Consider the following 21296-nt stretch of genomic DNA (forward strand, 5'->3'; position numbering starts at 1 on the left):
TGTGTTTTTCCCCCATCATTTGAATGCACATGTATGATTGAATGTTAAAAGTAATGTATGTGCATCCATGAGTGATCATGTGTTAAGCCTATGTAGATATGCAGTTGCTGCAAGCATATGAGTTGAATAACAGAAATGCAATAATAAAGGTAAATGAGAGATGTTTCCCATTGTGTAGTGTTTGTGAATCCAGAAATGTGTATTGAATTTTATTTTAATTGTAAATGTAATTTTATTGAAATAATAATGTGTTACTAGTGATGGGGATTTGTAGTTGATGTAATCTAAAAGTGTTAAAAATATTTATGGTGTGGTGAATATTTAATATTAAAAAACATAAATCCACCATAGGGAAATAGTCATTTCTTGATCTATTTATCATAGCTGGGTCTAACGCATAAAAGCATGTATTTTCTAGCGCTGGTATTTGGAGTTTTTCAGTCTACGCTATTTGCGTGCGTTAGGGAAATGAGGGTTTCGCGTGCACGAGCACGTCTTCCCAATAGAAGTCAATGGAGGCTCCAAAGATTTCTATATTTTTTTTTCTAAGACTGGTTTTCCTCGTAAAGTGAGTGACGTCATGAGCTTGTGTGAAAAAGTAACTAAATCGTGTTATTTTTGTAATAAATAAATATTTTGTGTATGTAATGTGGTGTATATTGTTTGTATGCATCGATGAGTGTATGTTTGTGATAATGTTATTCGTTAGATGTAGGTATATGAGGGTCTTTTCCCGTATGTCCATGTAAGTCAATGGGAAAATGGATTTGTGTGGATTTTTTTCAAACACCCGAGATCTCGCAACTTTAATCCTTTGTATTTTAAAGAAAAAATAAAAATTCCGAAAAATAAAGATAGTGTTGTGTTTGTATGAGTGTAAGTGTACTTTGTGTAATATTTGTTTTGTGATTCGTGGATGTTTTTTTGTGCGGTATATGTTTACTACTGGGTCTGAGGTGGCGGTAGAAAGTTGAGCGTTAGGTGTATTTTGAGTCGCGGTAAATAAACTCTAAATACCGGAGTGCGTAAAAAACCCGCGTTAGGAGCCTCTAACGCTGGTTTTGACGGCTACCGCCGAACTCTAAATCTAGGCCTTAATATTTTATTGATTATGTTTTGGCCATTTCAGTAATTGTGTCACCTGAACATTATAGTATATTTGATTTTATGACAGATTTAGGTAATTGAATTTATACACTATTAACAGATCATTTTGATATCATTTTTATCTCAATTTTTTTTAAATATTATACTTACAATTTATTTTATCTATATAAGAGCACATTAATTAGATATGAACATTATTATTCACATTCACCTAGATTACGAATTTTGAGTTATGAGTCAAATAGCAGCGTTGTTGCCCATATTGCATAATTTTCCCTAACGCAGCCATTACAAGTCTTGTCGGTATAAGTGTACCGCAAGCTTTTTAGCCTGTACCGCAACGTCAGTACCGCACTCGTAAAAATGGCGTTTTTTCATGGGATTCCCATAGCGCCGGTATTACGAGTTTTGCAATGAAGCTAAAAAGTGAGCTGCTTAAATCCTATTGGCCGATTTAACATTGAGCATTCTATTGGCTGATTCAATATTTTCAGCCAATAGGAATGCAAGGGACGCCATCTTGAATTGTGTCCCTTACACTGAAGATTTAGTATAGAGCTGCGACCATATGAAGAGGATGCTCCACGCCGGATGTCTTCAGGATGGACCTGCTCCGCGCCTCCGGGATCAAGAGAGAAGATGCCGCCTGGATGAAGATTGAAGAGGCCGTCGGGATGAAGACTTCTCGCCGATTGGATCAGGACTTCGCCGCTGGGATGAAGAGGCTGTCCTTGATTAGGGCTTCATGTCCGGGATGAGGATCGTTCAAGCGGGACTTCAAAAACTGTAAGTGGATCATCAGGGGGTTAGTTTTAGCCTTTTTATAGGGTTTATTGGGTGGGTTTTATTTTTTAGTTTGGGGTCTTGGCAGTAAAAGAGCTAAATGCCCTTTAAGGGCAATGCCCATACAAATGCCCTTTTCAGGGCAATGGGTAGCTTAGGTTTTTTAGATAAGTTTTTTTTTTTTTTTTGTGGGTTGGGGGGGGGGGGGGGTGTAAATGTTAGTGGGTATTTGTATTTTTTTCCAGAAAAAAAGCTGATATATTTAGGGCAATGCCCTACAAAAGGCCCTTTTAAAGGCCATTGGAAGTTTATTCTGGATTAGGTTTTTTATTTAGGGTGTTTTTTTATGGGTATTAGAATAGGAATCCTTTTTTTATTTTTGATAATTTGTTTGTTATTTTGTGTAATGTATATTTTTAGGGGGTGTTTTTTTTTAGCAAAAGATCTGTTTAACTCAGGGCAATGCCCTACAAAAGACCCTTTTAATGGCCCCCCAAAAGGCCCTTTTAAGGGCCCTTGGTAGTTTGGGTGGTTTGTATAGTATTAGGGGGTGTTTGTGTTTTTGTTTGGAGCAAAAGAGCTGTTTAACTCAGGGCAATGCCCTACAAAAGGCCCTTTTAAGGGCCCTTGGTAGTTTATTCTAGATTAGGCATTTAGCAATGAAAGTGTTAATAGGGCATAAATTCAATCACCTAAATCTGTCATAAAATCAAATATACTATAATGTTCAGGTGACACAATTACTGAAATGGCCAAAACATAATCCATAAAGAATTAAGAAAATGTAGAGAAAGTGATGTTTGTATTTGTTTCATATCAATTTATTTTTATTTTATTGACTGCCTATTACCCAAGGACTTACTCGTGCACCGTTGCTCACTGCTCTTGTGTTACCAATTATGCACAAGCAGGTCCTTTCAATCACAATGGGTAGATTAGGTTTTATTTTATTTTTATTTTGTGGGTTTGGGGGGTGGGGGTTTGTAAACTGTTAGGGGGTGTTTGTTTTGTTTTGTAGCTAAAGAGCTGTTAACTTTAGGGCAATGCCCTACAAAAGGCCCTTTTAAGGCCCCCCAAAAGGCCCTTTTAAGGGCCCTTGGTAGTTTATTCTAGATTAGGCTTTTTTATTTTGGGGTGTTTTTTTTTACAAGGTTATTAGACTAGGAATAACCTATATTTTTTTGGATACTTTTGTTTGTTTTTTTTGTAATGGTAGGTTTTTTTATTTTTTGTAATGGTAGGTTTTTTTATTTTTTGTAATGTTAGGTTTTAGTGTAAGGCAGGTTAGGTTTTAGTTCACAGGTAAGTTTGTATTTATTTTAGCTAGGTAGTTATTAAATAGTTAATAACTATTTACTAACTAGTCTACCTAGTTAAAATAAATAAAAACTTATCTATGAAATAAAAATAAAATCTAAACTAGCTAAAATGTAACTATTAGTTATATTGCAGCTAGCTAAGGTTTTATTTCACAGGTAAGTATTTAGTTTTAAATTAGTATTATTTAGTTAATAATTGTAAATGTAATTTAGATCTAATTTCATTATGTTAAAGTTAGGGGGTGTTAGGGTTAGAGTTATGTTTAGGGTTATGTTAGGGTTAGGGGTTAATAGTTTAATTTAGGTTGTTGCGATGTGGGAGGCTGGCGGTTTAGGGGTTAATAGGTTTATTTAGTTAATAATTATAAGTTTAATTTAGCTCTATTTTAATTATGTTAAAGTTAGGGGTTGTTAGGATTAGGGGTTAATAGTTTAATTTAGGTTGTTGTGATGTGGGGGGCTGGCGGTTTAGGGTTAATAGGTTTATTTAGTGGTAGTGATGTGGGAGGCCAGAGGTTTAGGGGTTAATAGCCTTATTTAGGTGGTGGCGATATCTGGAGTGGCGGAATAGGAGTTAATAACTTTAATATAGTTGCAGCAATGTTGGGGTGTGGCGGAATAGGGGTTAATAACTTTAATATAGTGGTGGCGATATTGGGAGCGGCAGATTAGGGGTTAATAATTTTATTTAGGTGGCGGTGATATCAGGAGCAGCAGATTAGGGGTTAATAACTGTAGACAGACATTGGCGATGTCGGGGGCAGCAGATTGGGGGTGTTTAGACTCAGGGTTTATGTTAGGGTGTTAGGCTAAAACTGTCTTTTCTTTTTCCCCATAGACATCAATGGGGCTGCGTTACGGAACTTTTGTTTCCGCGATCGCAGGTGTTAGACTTTTTTTTTGAAAATGCTGTGAAGTGATGCGCTGGACTAACCCCAAATAGCCAACCTAATTTTACTACCTCCTTCCTAGGTAGTTTTATGTCTGAAGAATACCAAGTTTTGGGAGTTTGGCGCTAAAAATTAAGCTATGGGTTAATAAACTCTAGTTTACCATAACGATATATGTGTCCAATATAAGTGATTTTAAGTGACCTCTCTTATATCACATATAGTGATTTAATATAACCTCTAAAATAACAATTTCCAGCTGGTTCCTATGAATAATTACCTCAAAAAAATAAAATTTCTGGATACAGATATCTTTCCACAGACCACAATAAGGCCTAGATTTGGAGTTTGGCGGTAAAAGGGCTGTTAACGCTCCGCGGGCTTTTTTCTGGCCGCACCATAAAATTAACTCTGGTATCGAGAGTTCAAACAAATGCTGCGTTAGGCTCCAAAAAAGGAGCGTAGAGCATTTTACCGCAAATGCAACTCTCGATACCAGAGTTGCTTACGGACGCGGCCGGCCTCAAAAACGTGCTCGTGCACGATTCCCCCATAGGAAACAATGGGGCTGTTTGAGCTGAAAAAAAACCTAACACCTGCAAAAAAGCAGCGTTCAGCTCCTAACGCAGCCCCATTGTTTGCTATGGGGAAACACTTCCTACGTCTGCACCTAACACTCTAACATGTACCCCGAGTCTAAACACCCCTAACCTTACACTTATTAACCCCTAATCTGCCGCCCCCGCTATCGCTGACCCCTGCATTATATTATTAACCCCTAATCTTCCGCTCCGTAAACCGCCGCAACCTACGTTATCCCTATGTACCCCTAATCTGCTGCCCTAACATCGCCGACCCCTATATTATATTTATTAACCCCTAATCTGCCCCCTCAACGTCGCCGACACCTACCTACACTTATTAACCCCTAATCTGCCGACCGGACCTGAGCGCTACTATAATAAAGTTATTAACCCCTAATCCGCCTCACTAACCCTATCATAAATAGTATTAACCCCTAATCTGCCCTCCCTAACATCGCCGACACCTAACTTCAATTATTAACCCCTAATCTGCCGACCGGAGCTCACCGCTATTCTAATAAATGTATTAACCCCTAAAGCTAAGTCTAACACTAACACCCTCCTAAGTTAAATATAATTTTTATCTAACGAAATAAATTAACTATTATTAAATAAATGATTCCTATTTAAAGGGACAGTCTAGGCCAAAATAAACTTTCAAGATTCAGATAGAGCATGTAATTTTAAACAATTTTCCAATTTACTTTTATCACCAATTTTGCTTTGTTCTCTTGGTATTCTTAGTTGAAAGCTTAACCTAGGAGGTTCATATGCTAATTTCTTAGACCTTGAAGCCCACCTCTTTCAGATTGCATTTTAACAGTTTTTCACCACTAGAGGGTGTTAGTTCACGTATTTCATATAGATAACACTGTGCTCGTGCATGAGAAGTTATCTGGGAGCAGGTACTGATTGGCTAGACTGCAAGTCTGTCAAAAGAACTGAAAAAAGGGGCAGTTTGCAGAGGCTTAGATACAAGATAATCACAGAGGTTAAAAGTATATTATTATAACTGTGTTAGTTATGCAAAACTGGGAAATGGGTAATAAAGGGATTATCTATCTTTTAAAACAATAAAAATTCTGGTGTAGACTGTCCCTTTAAAGCTAAATACTTACCTGTAAAATAAACCCTAATATAGCTACAATATAAATTATAATTATATTATAGCTATTTTAGGATTAATATTTATTTTACAGGCAACTTTGTAATTATTTTAACCAGGTACAATAGCTATTAAATAGTTAAGAACTATTTAATAGTTACCTAGTTAAAATAATAACAAATTTACCTGTAAAATAAATCCTAACCTAAGATATAATTAAACCTAACACTACCCTATCAATAAAATAATTAAATAAACTACCTACAATTACCTACAATTAACCTAACACTACACTATCAATAAATTAATTAAACACAATTCCTACAAATAAATACAATTAAATAAACTAGCTAAAGTACAAAAAATAAAAAAGAACTAAGTTACAGAAAATAAAAAAATATTTACAAACATAAGAAAAATATTACAACAATTTTAAACTAATTACACCTACTCTAAGCCCCCTAATAAAATAACAAAGCCCCCCAAAATAAAAAATTCCCTACCCTATTCTAAATTAAAAAAGTTACAAGCTCTTTTACCTTACCAGCCCTGAACAGGGCCCTTTGCGGGGCATGCCCCAAGAAGTTCAGCTCTTTTGCCTGTAAAAAAAAACATACAATACCCCCCCCCCCAACATTACAACCCCCCACCCACATACCCCTAATCTAACCCCAACCCCCCTTAAATAAACCTAACACTAATCCCCTGAAGATCTTCCTACCTTGTCTTCACCATCCAGGTATCACCGATCCGTCCTTGCTCCAAGATCTTCATCCAACCCAAGCGGGGGTTGGCGATCCATAATCCGGTGCTGAAGAGGTCCAGAAGAGGCTCCAAAGTCTTCCTCCTATCCGGCAAGAAGAGGACATCCGGACCGGCAAACATCTTCTCCAAGCGGCATCTTCGATCTTCTTCCATCTGGAGCGAAGCGGCAGGATCCTGAAGACCTCCAGCGCGGAACATCCATCCGGACCGACGACTGAACGACGAATGACTGTTCCTTTAAGGGACGTCATCCAAGATGGCGTCCCTCGAATTCCGATTGGCTGATAGGATTCTATCAGCCAATCGGAATTAAGGTAGGAATTTTCTGATTGGCTGATGGAATCAGCCAATCAGAATCTAGTTCAATCCGATTGGCCGATCCAATCAGCCAATCAGATTGAGCTCGCATTCTATTGGCTGATCGGAACAGCCAATAGAATGCGAGCTCAATCTGATTGGCTGATTGGATCAGCCAATCGGATTGAACTTGATTCTGATTGGCTGATTCCATCAGCCAATCAGAAAATTCCTACCTTAATTCCGATTGGCTGATAGAATCCTATCAGCCAATCGGAATTCGAGGGACGCCATCTTGGATGACGTCCCTTAAAGGAACAGTCATTCGTCGTTCAGTCGTCGGTCCGGATGGATGTTCCGCGCTGGAGGTCTTCAGGATCCTGCCGCTTCGCTCCGGATGGAAGAAGATCGAAGATGCCGCTTGGAGAAGATGTTTGCCGGTCCGGATGTCCTCTTCTTGCCGGATAGGAGGAAGACTTTGGAGCCTCTTCTGGACCTCTTCAGCACCGGATTATGGATCGCCAACCCCCGCTTGGGTTGGATGAAGATCTTGGAGCCAGGACGGATCGGTGATACCTGGATGGTGAAGACAAGGTAGGAAGATCTTCTGGGGATTAGTGTTAGGTTTATTTAAGGGGGGTTTGGGTTAGATTAGGGGTATGTGGGTGGTGGGTTGTAATGTTGGGGGGGGGGGTATTGTATGTTTTTTTTTACAGGCAAAAGAGCTGAACTTCTTGGGGCATGCCCCGCAAAGGGCCCTGTTCAGGGCTGGTAAGGTAAAAGAGCTTGTAACTTTTTTAATTTAGAATAGGGTAGGGAATTTTTTATTTTGGGGGGCTTTGTTATTTTATTAGGGGGCTTAGAGTAGGTGTAATTAGTTTAAAATTGTTGTAATATTTTTCTTATGTTTGTAAATATTTTTTTATTTTCTGTAACTTAGTTCTTTTTTATTTTTTGTACTTTAGCTAGTTTATTTAATTGTATTTATTTGTAGGAATTGTGTTTAATTAATTTATTGATAGTGTAGTGTTAGGTTAATTGTAGGTAATTGTAGGTAGTTTATTTAATTATTTTATTGATAGGGTAGTGTTAGGTTTAATTATATCTTAGGTTAGGATTTATTTTACAGGTAAATTTGTTATTATTTTAACTAGGTAACTATTAAATAGTTCTTAACTATTTAATAGCTATTGTACCTGGTTAAAATAATTACAAAGTTGCCTGTAAAATAAATATTAATCCTAAAATAGCTATAATATAATTATAATTTATATTGTAGCTATATTAGGGTTTATTTTACAGGTAAGTATTTAGCTTTAAATAGGAATCATTTATTTAATAATAGTTAATTTATTTCGTTAGATAAAAATTATATTTAACTTAGGGGGGTGTTAGTGTTAGGGTTAGACTTAGCTTTAGGGGTTAATCCATTTATTAGAACAGCGGTGAGCTCCGGTCGGCAGATTAGGGGTTAATAATTGAAGGTAGGTGTCGGCGATGTTAGGGAGGGCAGATTAGGGGTTAATACTATTTATGATAGGGTTAGTGAGGCGGATTAGGGGTTAATAACTTTATTATAGTAGCGCTCAGGTCCGCTCGGCAGATTAGGAGTTAATAAGTGTAGGCAGGTGGAGGCGACGTTGTGGGGGGCAGATTAGGGGTTAATAAATATAATATAGGGGTCGGCGATGTTAGGGCAGCAGATTAGGGGTACATAGGGATAACGTAGGTGGCGGCGATTTGCGGTCGGAAGATTAGGGGTTAATTATTTTAAGTAGCTGGCGGCGACGTTGTGGGGGGCAAGTTAGGGGTTAATAAATGTAATACAGGGGTCGGCGGGGTTAGGGGCAGCAGATTAGGGGTACATAAGTATAACGTAGGTGGCGGTCGGCAGATTAGGGGTTAAAAATTTTAATCGAGTGGCGGCGGTGTGGGGGGACCTCGGTTTAGGGGTACATAGGTAGTTTATGGGTGTTAGTGTACTTTAGGGTACAGTAGTTAAGAGCTTTATGAACCGGCGTTAGCCAGAAAGCTCTTAACTCCTGCTATTTTCAGGCGGCTGGAATTTTGTCGTTAGAGCTCTAACGCTCACTTCAGAAACGACTCTAAATACCGGCGTTAGAAAGATCCCATTGAAAAGATAGGCTACGCAAATGGCGTAGGGGGATCTGCGGTATGGAAAAGTCGCGGCTGAAAAGTGAGCGTTAGACCCTTTAATCACTGACTCCAAATACCAGCGGGCGGCCAAAACCAGCGTTAGGAGCCTCTAACGCTGGTTTTGACGGCTACCGCCGAACTCCAAATCTAGGCCTTAGTTTGTTAAACAATCCTTTCAATTTATCATATAATAATAAAAATCATTCATTCAAATCACCCATCATGCAATCTAAAAATGTTAAAAATACTAATAATAATTGTAATGATGTGTATGCTTTATGTTATAGTTTAAGTTCAGTAGTTATGCTTAGTTCACTCTGTGCACTACAAACAGTTAACATTTTAGTCATGTGATTGGAGGGGGCGGGCAGTTATTGTTAAGATGGATGCTGCTGAATAAAGTCTGTATTCTTGTTCTCTCTCCTTGCTGTTTGCTAATACATTATAAAGATCATCACATGGTACCAGAAGTGGGGTGAAAAGTGGCATGGCAGCAAACAGCAACACAAAGAACATTCCTTCTCTGGATTTAGAGTCAGGGAACATTTCTGATAATTGGTCAAAGTGGAGGGAGCTGATTGAACTTGTGTTTGCAGGCCCAGATGCAGACAGATGGACTGATCAACAGAAGGCAGCACACTTTTTGATATGTGTGGGACAAAAGGGACGTGATGTATGCAGAGCCTGGCAGGCAAGCGGGGATATCACTGCAGATGACAAAAAAAAACACAGAGGTATTGTTTGCAAAGTTTGAAGCATACTGCAATCCAAGGAAAAACACCACAGTGCAGAGGAAAATGTTTTATGAGAGGAATCAGTGTGGAGGTGAATCTGTGGATGAATGGGTGACACAGCTGCGCTTGCTTGCCAAAGACTGTGCTTTTTATGATGCAGGTGATATGATAAAAGACCGTATTCTGATGGGCAGTAAGTTTAAAGAAGTTCAGGAAAAGCTACTGCAGGAAGAAGATTTAAATCTTGAGAAAGCCATCAGGATTGCTAGAGCATATGAAATGTCAAGAAAGGACATGCAGGTACTGGAAGGAACACAACACCAGATCAGTGCTATAGAAAATCAAAGCAGCAGATACTGGCAAGAAAGAGGACACAAGGGGACAAAAGGCAAGTGGGACACTGGGACAGGTAACACACAAGCAACCTGTGGCTACTGTGGAAACATGCACAACAAAAATGCTGCCTGTCCTGCAAGGTGGCAGATATGTAATAAATGCAAGAAAAGAGGACATTTTGCCAGGGTGTGTAAACTGTTTTCCCATATTGCAAGGACACAAACACAGGCTGTACACGCCATAGAGGACAATGGTGACAATGCAGGGTCAGACTCAGATTGCACCCCAATATATCTTGCAGCAGTACAGAAATCACACAAGTCTGCAGATGAAGCAAATGTAACCCTACAGATAGGGGCTCACAAAACTCCAGTCACATTCAAAATAGATACAGGTGCACAAGTAAACTGTGTGCCAAGCCACACATACCTGGAACTCCTTAGAAATGAATTCCCCTTAGAGACTCAAGACCTACCAAAACTGTTGGGATATGGTGGTGAAAAGCTGAAAGTGATGGGTCGCTGCCATGCAAAATGTTTTTACAAGGGATCTGAAAAGGTCTTACAATTGTTTGTGATAGAAACAAAAGCCCCAGCAGTATTAGGTCTAAAAACAAGTAAAGATATTGGACTTGTAAAGATCATTATGGCTGTGGATGGTGGGTGCAGCAAACTGTCAAAGGACAACATTAAGCATGAGTACAGTGATCTATTCAAAGGCCTAGGGTGCCTCCCGGGGATTAGCTGCATACGTATAAAAGAGGGTGCACAGCCTGTCATTCATGCCCCAAGGAAAATACCTCTATCCCTTGAGGCTAAAGTCAAACAAGAACTAACTAGGATGGAGAAGTTGGGGATAGTAAAAAAGGTCACAGAACCATCAGAATGGGTCAGTTCTATGGTTGTGGTAGAGAAGAAAAAGACAGGCGCAATTCGTATTTGCTTTGACCCACGTGATTTGAACAAAGTAATAATGAGAGAACACTACAAACTTCCCACCATAGATGATATAGCTCACAAGCTAGTAGGAGCAACAGTGTTTAGTGTACTAGATGCACAATCTGGTTACTGGCAATTGCGTCTTGATGAACCCAGCAGTCACCTGACCACTTTCAACTTTTTTTTGGACGATGGCGTTTCACAAGGGTACCTTTCGGCATTGCTTCTGCTCAGGAGATATTTCAAAAGAAATCACATGAGTTGATTGCTGGTCTACATGGTGTTGAAGTAATAATTGATTTGCTGGTTTATGGAAAGGATCGTACAGAACATGACGAAAACCTTATTGCCTTACTCAAGCGGTGTAGGGAGAAAAATCTTAAACTCAATCCAAACAAAATGCAAATTGGGGTAGAAGAGGTTACATATTTTGGACACCTTCTAACCAAAGAGGGTTTAAAGCCTGATCCAAAGAAGATAACAGCAGTTATTAGCATGAAGGCCCCATCCTCCAGCTCTATTTTAATTATGTTAAAGTTAGGGGTTGTTAGGATTAGGGGTTAATAGTTTAATTTAGGTTGTTGTGATGTGGGGGGCTGGCGGTTTAGGGTTAATAGGTTTATTTAGTGGTAGTGATGTGGGAGGCCAGAGGTTTAGGGGTTAATAGCCTTATTTAGGTGGTGGCGATATCTGGAGTGGCGGAATAGGAGTTAATAACTTTAATATAGTTGCAGCAATGTTGGGGTGTGGTGGAATAGGGGTTAATAAATTTAATATAGTGGTGGCGATATTGGGAGCGGCAGATTAGGGGTTAATAATTTTATTTAGGTGGCGGTGATATCAGGAGCAGCAGATTAGGGGTTAATAACTGTAGACAGACATTGGCGATGTCGGGGGCAGCAGATTGGGGGTGTTTAGACTCAGGGTTTATGTTAGGGTGTTAGGTTAAAACTGTCTTTTCTTTTTCCCCATAGACATCAATGGGGCTGCGTTACGGAACTTTTGTTTCCGCGATCGCAGGTGTTAGACTTTTTTTTTTAAAATGCTGTGAAGTGATGCGCTGGACTAACCCCAAATAGCCAACCTAATTTTACTACCTCCTTCCTAGGTAGTTTTATGTCTGAAGAATACCAAGTTTTGGGAGTTTGGCGCCAAAAATTAAGCTATGGGTTAATAAACTCTAGTTTACCATAACGATATATGTGTCCAATATAGGTGATTTTAAGTGACCTCTCTTATATCACATATAGTGATTTAATATAGCCTCTAAAATAACAATTTCCAGCTGGTTCCTATGAATAATTACCTCAAAAAAATAAAATTTCTGGATACAGATGTCTTTCCACAGACCACAATTAGTTTGTTAAACAATCCTTTTGTGCATTGCTACAAAGGGATGCTATTTGGTCTTGGGACGCAAACATGGAAAAGACATTTGAGAATGTAAAAAAACTGATCACTAAACATCCGGGGCCAATACTGAAATATTTTGACGTATACTGCGACACTGTGCTTCAAGTGGATGCATCCCAGTTTGGGTTAGGTGCTGTGCTAATGCAACAAGGACATCCTGTTGCATATGCTTCACGAGCTCTGACAACAACACAAGCCAATTATGCTCAAATTGAGAAGGAGATGTTGGCCATTGTGAATGGATGTGAGAAATTTCACCAGTATATCTATGGTAGCCCAGTGGTTGTGGAAACTGATCACAAACCATTGGAGTACATCATGCAAAAACCACTATCTGCTATACCTCCACGCCTGCAGAGGATGGTTATGAAACTACAACAGTATGATCTCACAGTGAAATATAAACCAGGAAAGGAAATTCCGATGGCAGATAACGCTGTCTAGGGTGTTTCCAGAAGGACATGAAGCACGGGATGAACCTGAATTGGAAGAACAAGTACATACAGTACTAGTAAATATTCCAATAGCTGATGTACGGCTGGAAAAAATTAGATAAGATACCAAACAAGATAAAGTACTAGAAAAACTAATTTGTGTCATGTGCAATGGCTGGCCATAAAAACGAAAGAAGCTTTCTCCTGAGTTGCAGGGATTCTGGCCTGTGAGAAATGAACTATCCTTTCATACGGTTATCATATTCATGGGTGACCGTATTGTTATTCCTAAATCACAGCAGGCTGAAATATTGGAGCAAATTCACCAGGGACATTTGGGCATTACTCTTTGTAAGCGCAGAGCACGGGATGTGGTTTACTGGCCTAATTTGGACCTTGATATTGAGACACTTGTGAAGACATGTGAAACCTGCCAGACATTTCAAAAAAACAATGCAAAAGAACCTCTCATACCATGGAACACTCCTTCACGGGCATGGCAGAGACTGGCCACAGATATTTTTCATTTTGAGGACAACCACTACCTGATAGTAGTAGATTACTACAGCAAATTCTTTGAGTTAGTACAGCTGAGAAATCTAAAAGCATCAGCAATCATATGGGCTTTCAAAACAATACTCTCGAGACATGGAGTGTGTGAAGAACTTGTGTCTGATAATGGCCCGCAATTCTCAAGTGCTGAATTCCAGTGTTTTCTGCGTGAATGGGGAGTCAGGCACAAACCAATAAGTCCGTATCACTCACAGGCCAATGGTTTAGCTGAGAAGTATGTTGGCATAGCCAAATCCATTATCCGAAAAGCACAATCATCAGGGCAGGATGTGTACCTAGGCCTGTTAAACTATCGTTCAACACCCATGGAGGGTTTATGTTCACCTGCACAGCTGCTCATGGGTAGAGCACTGAGGACAACAGTGCCTATTGCACCACAGAAATTGCAGCCTCAGACTATCCCACAGGATCAGGTAACAGGTCAGAGGAACATAAACATGAAAAAGCAAAAGCTGTATTTTGACAAATTTACCAAGTTACTTGGTCCACTCAGGGCTGGGCAAACTGTGAGACACAGAGTCACTGGTGATACATGGGAACCTGCTCGAATTGTCAGTGAAGCTAATTCACCAAGGTCATATATAATCAAAACCAAGTGTGGACAGAAACTGAGACGCAACAGGCGTCATCTTCGACCAGACACTGCAGCTGATACTTTACTCGGGGAACCAAGCAGCAATGACAATAAAGAGCAAAGCAATGAATGCACAGAATTCCCTAACATGGATGTAAAGTCTACTGAGGACTTTGAGGACAACATAAGTGTATCAGCTTGCGATAATGCTGGGAATGACTCTCAACCTGACACTGATTGTACTGCTAGTGAGCCAGCAGTTACTTTCTCTCGTCATGGTCGAGCTATTAAACCAAAAATATGGGAAGACTTAGTCTCATATTAAGTGTTTCATATTTGAAGGGGAAGATGTAATGATGTGTATGCTTTATGTTATAGTTTAAGTTCAGTAGTTATGCTTAGTTCACTCTGTGCACTACAAACAGTTAACATTTTAGTCATGTGATTGGAGGGGGCGGGCAGTTATTGTTAAGATGGATGCTGCTGAACAAAGTCTGTATTCTTGTTCTCTCTCCTTGCTGTTTGCTAATATATTATAAAGATCATCACAATAATGTGATATATCATTTATCACCAGTAAACAATATACATCAGTAAAACAAAAAGCTGGGAATTATAATATTACTATGGCAATCTAAGCTCCTTCAGCAGTCTCCTGTGTTATAGTGCTGTTAAGCTTAACAATGATTTATCGAAACTTAGCCAAACATACAATCAGTCTTTTCATTTAGCTTAGTAGCAATAGCAGAGTAAACAGTTTCTAGATGATCTTGTTTGAAGCTTGTTATTAGGCAGCTCTGTTAATTTCAACTTGTAACGTATTTTGATAGTGATGGTAAATTTAATAATATAGCCTGCTCTCCCCATTGATGTCTATAGGGAAAGCGTGCACAAGCATGTCAAACACAGCGCTTGTTTTGTGTGCGGTATGGAGCCCAAAATCTCCATATCGCCTGCACAAGCCGTTTTTTTTTTAAAACTTGTAATGGCAGTGTTTTATGGGGTGAAATAACGCAACTTTTGTTGCATTCTTTACTTTCCCTATAGCGCTCAAAACTCGTAATCTAGGTGATTCTCTTTTTTTAATCACAACACTCACACTCCTAATTCATAAACATGAGGCATACATGAGCATTTTATTTATCTTTCTTAGACTGTTTTGCTCGTGTTTGGGAATTTTTTATCACGTGCTTATATGTCACTCTTTGGATCATATTCAGTGAGTACTACTAACGTGGGCTCAGTGACTCCTTACTTTTGTAGGGATCTATTTGCATTAGTATTTACATTCACATTACTATCACCATAAATACACTTGTAATTCACAAATATGAGCTTGTGCTGAACACAAGTGTTTTATTTACTTATTATAGATTGCCTTGCCTGTAATTGGCAATTTGTTATTACGCAACTAATACGTCACTGTGTACATCAAATAGAGCAAGTATCATACACCTGGGCTCAGTGATTCTTCACCACTAGAGACCTTTCATTATTTAGAGTTGGTCTGTTTCAGAACAAGAACCTAACCATTCACAGGGTGGGTCCTTTGGTACATATACCTAGACTTTTAAGTTGATACATTGTATGATTGTGACTTTTTATTTGTTTGAATAGTAGAATGTGTTTATGTAGTAGACTAATATCAGTGAATTTATGGATTCTGCAGGCGTAGGTATTTCAATTACACTGGAAGTGAAGGGGTTGTTTCAAGGCATCAAGCTTGCTGCAATATCAAGCAATGAAGAGAAGAAATGCCAGCCACTTATAGGGAAGAGAGAGGTAAACTCCTCCTCTTCTTAAGGTGATAGGAAACCATGACAGGACACCCCCTCCAAGGAGCAGCTCCGCTGATCAAAGATGAGGTCTATCAGGATTCCTCCTATGAAACAAGGAAACCAATCTAGGAGCAGATAGGTTGGAATATGGTTCCCATGAGTCATCATCATGACTGTAGCCCTTCCAATGGACCAGGTATTGTAACTGTCCTGAACATAACCTAGAATCAAGTATAGAATGTACCTCATATTCCACATCAGGAGTGGTTTGAACGATAGGTAAAGGTGAGGGATCAGGGGAATCCCGGATAGTCTTGTATGGTTTGACAAGAGAGGTATGGAAGGTTAGATGGATCTTGTAGGGAGACACAGGATAACTGCATTAGAATTAGGTATAGACGAGATAGGGAAAGGACCCACAAAGAGAGGGGTGAATTTCCTAGTAAGAGTTTTCAATTTCAAGTGTTTAGTGGACAGCCAGACCAAGTCCCCAATCCTGTATTCAGGGAATGGACGTCTATGCTTGACGTAGTAAAGTTTTTGGGACTTCTTAGCTTGAATAAGGTTATCATGTACAAGTATGAAGTTTTCTGTAATGCAATTTACCAAATCATTGACTGCAGGACAGCTTGTATCAAGATGTGGTAGAGGATGAAATGAGGGGTGAAACCCATAATTAACATGAAAAGGGGTAGTCTTGATAGCTGTATGAAATGAATTATTGTATGCAAATTTGGCATAAGGAGGTAAGGAAGACCAAGTATCCTGTTGAGAGGTAGAATAACAACAAAGGTATTGTTCTAGCCACTGATTCATTTTCTCAGTCTGGTCATTCGATTTAGGATGATAAGAAGAACTCATACGTTGTTTAATGTTTAGTGTTTTACATAGGATTTTCTAAAACCTAGAGGTAAATTGACTTCCTCTATCAGAGGTGATACTGGAGGGGAGTCCATGCAGTTTGAAAACATGAGAAATCATCAGATCAACAGTTTGAAGGGCAGTTGGTAGTTTGTGATAGGGGATGAAATTTGCCATTTTGGAAAATAAGTCAACAACAACCAATATGGTGTTACAATTAGAGGATTTGGGTAGGTTCACTATGAAATCCAATGCAATGTCGGTACAGGTTAGGTACAGGTAATGAGAGTAGCAACCCGTAGGGTTGTCTTCTATCCTGTTTTGAAAAGGAACATACCTTACAACTCAAAACATATTTGGTCACATCCTTAGGAAGTTTTGGCCACCAAAAGGACCTTTTCATGAGATTCAGGGTTTTTTGTAAGCCTGGGTGACCTGCGAGAATAGAGTCATGAAAAGTATAAAAAACTGATTCACGTAGATCAGGTGGTATGTACAGTTTATTGTTATGATAGAAAAGACCATCTCTCTCTAATGTAAGTTTAGCATTTATGTGGTGTTATCAATCATTAAGCCGATGATGTTTTTAATCGGTATGACTGTTTTCTGTCCAAAATAGTTTACTGGCTTAGGAGGAAGTCTTGACAGCGCATCTGCCTTGCCATTCTTGTTGGCTGGTCTATATGTAATGAGATAATTAAAACACGAAAAGTACAAGTTCCAACGTACCTGTCTCGCTGAGAGAGTTCGGGTGGTCTTAAGATATTGGAGATTTCTATGATCAGTATAGATCGTAATAGGGAAGGAGATTCCTTCAAGGAGATGACGCCAAAGTTCTAAGGCAGACTTAATGGCCAAAAGTTATTTTTCACCAACTGCGTAGTTCAATTCAGAAGATGCCATTACTCTGGAATAGTACGCAATTGGGTGTAAAGGGTCTTGAAGAGATTTCCTTTGGGATAGTATAGCACCAATAACGAAGTCTGAGGCATCAACTTCCAGGACATACTGTAGAAGTGGATTCAGGAGTTGTAAGATGGGTGCTGATGTGAAGCTTTCCTTCAGGAAATTAAACACTTGTTCAGTATGCTAGTCCATTTAAAACCAGATGTGGCTTTCGTGAGATTAGTAAGGGGTTTCGTTTTAGCAACAAAGTTTTTTTTATGAACTTTCTATAGCAATTTTAGAAACCCATACATTTTTGAATATCCTTTTTATTTTTTGTAGTAGGGCAGTTCAGAATTGTTTGTATCTTTTCTGATTGCATATTTACTCCTTGAGGTGTAATTTGGTATCTGAAAAAGGTAATACTTTGTGAGTTAAAAACACATTTTTCAGGTTTGGCGAAAAGATGATGAGACTGGAATATCTGAACCAGCTATGAGTTCTATGGGACAGTTGTATTTAAGGTGAGGTAGCAATGTTTCAGTTTCCCTTTTGTTAAAAACGTCTTTGAAATCTTAGTATTAATTGGGTATCTGAAATTCAGATGTTAATAATAATACTCTGAATTCATGTGGATTTTGGAATCTACCCAATTAATGATTGGATTGTGTAATCTAAGCCAAGTTAACCCAAGAATAATGGGAAAAAGAGGTGAAGGAATGATATCAAAACTAATGTATTCCCTGTGAGAGTTAGCTATAGTGGTTAAAATAGGTGGTTAAAATAGGTATGGTTTGATATAAGACTGGACCAGTAGAGATTTCTTTACCATCAATCACTCTTAAGGACACAGGTTTGGATTTTTTAACCAATGGAATTTTATTTGTTTCCACAAATTAACATTGATATAGTTGCCAGAAGCTCCAGAGTCCATAATTACTTCATTGTTGACTCGTAGGTTATTCCACTGTAACAATATAGGGAAAGAACAGTAAATAGAATTATGGTTTTGTGTACTTAAACAGTGAGCGAATGGAAGAGGCTTACCATTGTACTGTTTAGTGACAGGACAATCCTTAACAGTATGGTCATCTGCGGCACAGTATATACAAAGATGATTGAAACGCCTTCTTAATTTTTCTTGTAAGTTAAGCGGACCACGTAAGACCCCAATCTCCATAGCTTCTTCAGAAGATTTACAGGGTGATGGGGTATGTAAAGGGGGTTTTCTAACTACAGGGTTAGAACTACCTTTTTCATGTCTCCTTTGCCTTAAACGGCAATCTAAGGTAATACTTATGGCTATCAGGTTATCTAAGGTATCAGGTAAGCCAGATCTAGCCAGTTCGTCTTTTAGGGCGTCTGAAAGGCCCAACCTAAATTGGTTTCTAAGAGAGAGTTCATCCCACAGGATGTCTTTAGCCCATTTTTTAAAATCGGTAATATATTCTTCCACAGGTCTTCTGTTCTGCTTCAAGGATCACATGGCTTTTTCAGCTGTCAACTGTTTATATGGACCCTTATATAACTGGGACATAGCTGGAAAAATATTATCTACAGAATTTAATATGTTATCATTGGTTTCAAAATAGGTATTAGTCCAACCACGCGGTTCCCCTCTGAGGTATGAAATAACTGTGAGAACCCTAGAACGGTCGTTAGGATAAGTCTTTGGCTTTAATGCAAATAAAAGTAGACAGGCATTCTTAAACTCCCTGTATAAAGATCTATCACTTGAAAACTTTTCTGGAGGGCTCTCCTGAGTTTCAGTGCTGAGATCGGATGGAAGCAACTTCTCTAAAGTATTTTTGATATAACTTTTAACATTAATTGTTTCCTGTTGTAATTCTTTAAGGCCTTGGGTGAGATGATCCACTCTCTGACTGAGTCTGTAGATATGTAACAAATTCTGCTGGGTCCATGGTGAAATGTTTTTTAAGGCTTGATATTCTGTGATGTGCAGGTCTGTAACTTCAGACTGCTTGTAACACGAGTAGCCAAATAACAGCATGTAGTCTGTTTGCAGCTCAACAAAGCTCCATGTGATGCTGATGGATGACATCACAGGCTGTCTGCAGTCACTAAGTAGTGAAGAAGGAAGTTGGGCAGATCCACAGCTGCTGTAGAGAGAAGAGGAACAAACGGACTTTGTTGGTTCTGTAGATATCATTGAATTTATGGATCCTACAGGCATAGGTATTTTCAATTACACTGGAAGTAAAGGGGCCATTTCAAGGCACCAAGCTTGCTGCAATATCAAGCAATGAAGAGAAGAAATGCCAGCCACTTATAGGGAAGAGAAAGGTAAACCCCTCCTCTTCTTAAGGTGATAGGAACCCAATATGACAGTAATCTATCTGCACAAGTACCTCCATCTGCCAGAGACGGTTGGGACTTTTCCAGTTGACGGGAGGTGAGTCATACCAGACGACTCTGAGGATCCGGTCTGCACAATTGGCACTTTATGGTGCTTTCATAGATGTGAGTGGTTTTATGTTATATCTCACATATGTGGACTTATGAATGGGTTACACTATGAGGCACCTTCTCTCATTTCATCTTTTTTTTTAATTCTTTTTATTGAAAAGAGACACAGTGACCAAAAATAATCACGATCCACAAGATTACATTAGTATGGTGCACAGACCAGTACATCACAAAAGGTTATAACAGGTTGATATAAACAATCTAGTTCAGAGAAGTCTAGAACCGAAGAAAGTCTATTTTCATGTTTGCAACAATGTCCTTATGTCATCAAGTTTTAGGGATCTTTATTGTGTTGAATATGGACCAATCTCTTGTATATGATATCTAAGACACTCCATCTCTAAATTTTTTTCAATTTTATTTAACTTAAAGGGACAGTCTAGGCCAAAATAAACTTCCATGATTCAGATAGAGCATGTAATTTTAAACAATTTTCCAATTTACTTTTATCACCAATTTTGCTTTGTTCTCTTGGTATTCTTAGTTGAAAGCTTAACCTAGGAGGTTCATATGTTAATTTCTTAGACCTTGAAGGCCACCTCTTTTCAGAATGCATTTTAACAGTTTTTCACCACTAGAGGGTGTTAGTTCACGTATTTCATATAGATAACACTGTGCTCATGCACATGAAGTTATCTGGGAGCAGGCACTGATTGGCTAGACTGCAAGTCTGTCAAAATAACTGAAATAAAGGGGCAGTTTGCAGAGGCTTAGATACAAGATAATCACAGAGGTTAAAAGTATATTATTATAACTGTGTTGTTTATGCAAACCTGGGGAATGGGTAATAAAGGGATTATCTATCTTTTAAAACAATAAAAATTCAGGTGTAGACTGTCCCTTTAATAAACTTAACTCATTTAACACACTAATAATTAACATCCTAGAGGTGGAGAGGAGAACAAAAGGGGGGGGATTGCTCTACCTCTTGTCTTCCTATTCATGTAATCAATTCAATATTAGCGGAGGTCAAAAAGCATCTCTTCAGATACCGCTAGATACTGCTTTGATTCCCCAATGGGCCTCTCAGGGCCTGCCACTCTCCTTTCCGTATTGCCATTAAAATAACCTCATGTTGCATAAATGGCCTAAGAATTTGCTGTTGTAGCAAAGGGTCAAAAGTAACAATAAATGGTCGCCATTTTTTCTAGAAACGGTTGGAGCCTATGCCCAACTTCCCATTGTGCTGTTCAATGAGAAGTTGCTTTAATAGAGTACTTTTAAATTGGGCAAAGGTTGGGGGGTGCCTATTAATCCATCTAGCTAAAATGCAATG

Source organism: Bombina bombina, chromosome 1, assembly GCF_027579735.1.
Source record: "Bombina bombina isolate aBomBom1 chromosome 1, aBomBom1.pri, whole genome shotgun sequence".
Classification (NCBI taxonomy): domain Eukaryota; kingdom Metazoa; phylum Chordata; class Amphibia; order Anura; family Bombinatoridae; genus Bombina; species Bombina bombina.